This window comes from Glycine soja, chromosome 2 (assembly GCF_004193775.1).
Source record: "Glycine soja cultivar W05 chromosome 2, ASM419377v2, whole genome shotgun sequence".
Classification (NCBI taxonomy): domain Eukaryota; kingdom Viridiplantae; phylum Streptophyta; class Magnoliopsida; order Fabales; family Fabaceae; genus Glycine; species Glycine soja.
Window position 1 is genome coordinate 9,354,975 of NC_041003.1, and position 4,688 is coordinate 9,359,662.

The 4,688-nt window shown below is 30.3% G+C and overlaps 1 long non-coding RNA gene across 1 annotated transcript; it reads right to left on the reverse strand.

The window, feature by feature from the left end:
- Window positions 1–495: 495 nt before the first annotated feature.
- On the reverse strand, window positions 496–4,132 carry LOC114385863. Its single transcript, XR_003661031.1, has 3 exons — window positions 3,619–4,132; window positions 1,378–1,518; window positions 496–1,304 (listed from the first exon to the last, which is right to left on the reverse strand). It is a non-coding gene; the product is annotated as an uncharacterized LOC114385863 (long non-coding RNA).
- Window positions 4,133–4,688: the final 556 nt, after the last annotated feature.

Below are 4,688 nucleotides of genomic sequence, written 5' to 3' on the forward strand. Positions count from 1 at the left end.
CTACTAGTTGCGCTCGAATGCTTGGCTGGTTGTAAAATATTAAGGGACAGATGTATCTTACAAATATATCTTCCGCAGAAATATTATAGACCTAAGTTTAGATATTATGTCGTAAAGACTAGTTGTATTTTTCATAATCAAAATTATTAAAGTAAGCAGTTGGAAGAAATATTAAAAGAAGATTGAATTATTTTTGTAGTTTTTGTTTTAAAAGAAAATAAGTAAATTATTGTAAAAGAGAGATTAAAAGTCACTAGAGATTATGATTCACTAATACCGATTTTCCCAAATCATGTTCCTATGAAATTCATATCCTAAGTTAATTATCAATTTTCAAAGTCACCTAAATCCTTTGGTCTAGGTCAAAATATGTTTTTGCCTTAAATCAATATTCCAATGGTTATAAATATATCAATTTAAGTTAAAAGGATAAAATAAAGTCTAGGAATGACTAATTTAAAGATAAACTAATTATTTAAAGATTACCCAAACAATTTGATCATGTTGTTTGATATAAAACATTAAGCTCTTAAATCTACCAAACATAATTTCATTAAGAACTAAGGAAAAAGTACAATTAGACACTTGCGTCATAATGTCATAATCCCTAGACTAGGAAGATTAGTCACTTATGGTCAAAGCAAAACTAGAAAGCTTAGAAGAGATTAGCATAGACATACTCGTAGGAAAGAAACAATAATCATGATTCGTCTTCACGGTGTCATCCACTTCTAAAAAACACTTAACACTCTCTAGGCTCTCAAAAACGTAAAAATAGATAAAAGGTTAAAAGTTGTAAAGTAGTTACTCCAACTCCTTATTAGACTCATAAGCATACTTAGTTTAATAGATATTCTATCATGATCCCAAAAGATAATTACTTTAATTGTTACACTATAAATAAATTTTCTAATTAAACCCTAAAGATAATTACTCAAATTAGACTCCTAAAGATAATTTCCTTAATTAGGTTCTCTTAGACACAAACACACAATTAGGGACAAACTCAGGATTAGATGACTTGGGGGTACAATTTTTCAAAAGTATAATTTACTTAATAAATATATGTATAAATCTTAAATTTTATATAAATGTTTATAATTATAATTAATCATTTTTCAAAACAAATCAAGAACATATAAACAAATAAAAAAAAAGTGCTTATGTTTTTTTCACAACCAAAAATCTCAAATACTTATTTTTGCTGCCTTTACTACTTTTGTTTCCCCATCATCAAACTTGAGTATTTTTTATTTGGCTTACGATCCATCACTGGCCTATGCTCTGGAGGCCCTTCATGTTCCCTGCACAAATACAACATAAACATACAGTTATTGTGTAAATATGGACATCTAAAATATATTTAAACATACATACCTGACATATAACAAAGCTGTCTTAATATATTCTTTGACTACAAGATAAGCAGGTCTGTATTGAGTATTGACTTCTTGAATCTCACCTAAAAGTAGACTTTCTTAAAGAGTTACACCCACCAACAAATTAGAACAATAATTCCTGTAAAATTAAAGAGAAGTTACTCGATGATAGAAACCAATATTAAACATTACTAAGTTTGTCTTGGAAAACACATACTGAAAGCATAAACTCAATGAATTACAATCTACTGCATTAGTATATGGGCGTCTAGATCCAAAATTCTGGCCAAGATGCATGTACAACAAGGCTAGCACAAAAATATAGAAGGAATTTTATTGGTGATTAAGAACAGAAACAATTAAGAATAGTGGCAATCTAGCAAGTATAATGCAGCAAAGGTGTTAACATATATCATATCATTGTGTCAACATGTTTTTTCATATCAGAATATAAACACTGTAGCCCACTGCAAAGAAAACAAAGTTGATCATATTGCAAATGAATTATATTCATATCGTTTTAATGATGGTTGTCAAACTAGTACAAGTTTGGAATTTTAGGTAGGCAAATGGAGTTCACTCACTCTCAAACTTGTTTCTTGGTAGAATCAATGGACTCATTGAAACTCACTCAAACATGCACAAAACAGAAATGTAAGTTAAACACCAAGTCAACCAGTAAGCTATGACTTATGAGAATCAAACTATTCTGCACCCAATTTTCCAAAAACAACCGTGTTTTAGTTGCCCCCCCGTCCATACACCATTTACACTTCAAGGAAAACACAAAACACAATGAAACCCTCACACTTGTGTCACAGCATGCCACCCAAGCAAGGATTTCAGCAGTTTGTTTGTGAAACAAATCACACAACCAAAGCATTTTCTGCATATTGTGACCCAACAGATCCTGGTCATGAGTCATGACTGAAGAAGGAGAAAATTGTTGTCTGCAAATCCAAGTCATAACTCTTGAACCCCAAATGCAGGATCAAATCATTTCTTCAAATCTTTTCGATTCTGTGTTTCTAGTTTCAAATATAACCAAGTTTTGTACGTGTTCTATTTCTACTCAGCTTCCATGTGTGTTCTGTTTTTTGTTCATTTACTATCTGTGCTCAAGTTCTATGGTATAATGTTGTGTTTTATGTATTTTCCCAACTGACATTACATTGTGCTTGTTTTATTGGGATGGACTAATCAAGCGCAGCTCTATTTTGCGTTCATATGATTTTGGTATACCAAGGAGGTTTAATTTAGTTGGTTGAATAAAATTATTGAGTATTGTAAACTCTCTAGTACATGTTCAATTTCTACTAATAAAAAAATATGATTTTGGTATTTATGTTTTTATTTATTCTTTTCATTTCATGTTAGAAGGAGTGACATGTGTAAACCATCAAAGGTAAGAGTAAAAGGACCAAAGGTTTTGTTAATTTGGAATACTTGCTAGAAGAACAACATTTTTCATTTTTATTATTTTTGTATTAGTTAAACTTTTATGAGTTGAGTTTTAGAAGCTCCATAAAGTGGAAGGTTACATAGACTCTTGTGTTAGACAACCTATGTTCCACGAATAAAGAAATAGGCAAGGGTTATGATATGTAGAAAATTATATATTACAAGTTAAAACAAAATCAAAAGAGAATTAAGTCTAAGGGTGCAAGGGTTATGATATGTAGAAAATTATATATTACAAGTTAAAACAAAATCAAAAGAGAATTAAGTCTAAGGGTGCAAGGGTTATGATATGTAGAAAATTATATATTACAAGTTAAAACAAAATCAAAAGAGAATTGAATCTAAGGATGTTCATGATTTGTGTATTGGCCTAATTATAATTATACTTAATAAATAACTAGATTATAAGTGAATATAATAATTATAACAATAATTTTTTTTAAAATATGGATATATTAGTAGTTATGGATAAACTGATTATATAACCAATTATACAAGAAATATGAACTATGAAGGAATAAAAATAAATTATTTAAAATAATTATTTCTATAAAACTAGGTATAATTTTATAATTATAATCATTTTTAAATAAAAATAAGTTATTTAAAATGCTCAACTATAAAAATGATTATAATTTTATAACTAATTTTATGTAAGTAGTTATATAAAATTAGTTATACTTATAATTATTTTTCTAAAACCAGTGTTTTTTTAGCAACGCACAGGGAAGAATATACAGAGCAAAATAAAACAAGGAAGAACAAAGGGTTGTCATACGTGAATCACCATAATTGGCGATTTCCGGCCGCCATATGGGAAGACGGTCCACCTCTATCATTTCTTTTTCTTTTGAGCTTGCGGCATCGTCACTGTCATTCCCTCTTTTGACACACTGGTGTCTCTTTTTTCTATTCCATGCGCTTAGGGGAGAAGTCTTTGTTGAAAAAGAAAAAAAAAAAAAGAAAAGGAGAAAGAAGAGGAAGGGTCGGATCTAAAACTGCATTGGATGAAGAGAATGCATACATTGCACTGTTGTCAACTCCCTTACAAGCATGTTGGAAGAGGATCGAGTTCTTTGATTTGCGAAAATGTAATTCCGGAAGTGTACATGAACTTCAACTTCCTGGGTTCTAAGATCATGCTGGAGTTCAAGGGATCGGGAAAGAACCATGGTGGCTTGTGGGTTTGTAACGGTGTGTTGTGGCAGTGGTGGTTTGTTGGCATGTGTGATGCGTGGGAGGAGATAGAGTCATTTATGTTTGAAGAGTGTCTCTCTCCTAGTTATTATAACATATAAAGCAAGAACCTACACATCATCTTTTGTTTTAAGTGTAACCGTGTGATCGACACATCCGAAGAATTGTTCAACTTTTATCTAATATTTAAGTTGTCATTCAAGAAATATAAAAAATTGATTTTAAAAAATAAATATATTATAATTTAGATATTTTATTATATATTATTCATATTTTATTTAATAAAAATATTTTTATTTGTGTATGCCATCTTCCTGTATGCTTTATTTTAAAAGTAATCATATTAAAGTTTCTCGGTTTGTATCGTATTCCATGTCTGTGTAAAAATATCTGTTTTATATATTATAACTAACGAGTGAGTGTGTGTGCCTCTCTGTCTTGGCTTTGTTATGTAGGTTTGTGAGAACAGTGAAGGAGTAAAAAAGTGGGGTGAGGTGAGTGAGACAGAACAACAAGCGTGGTCTGCTGTGTTACGTGTACTATGTGAGGACCAAAACAAGCAAAAGGAGGACAAACTTAAGAAAAAAAGAAAAAGAAGAAAATCTGGACTTCTCTATCCTTTCTGTTGTCTATTTAAAACGATTTCACATA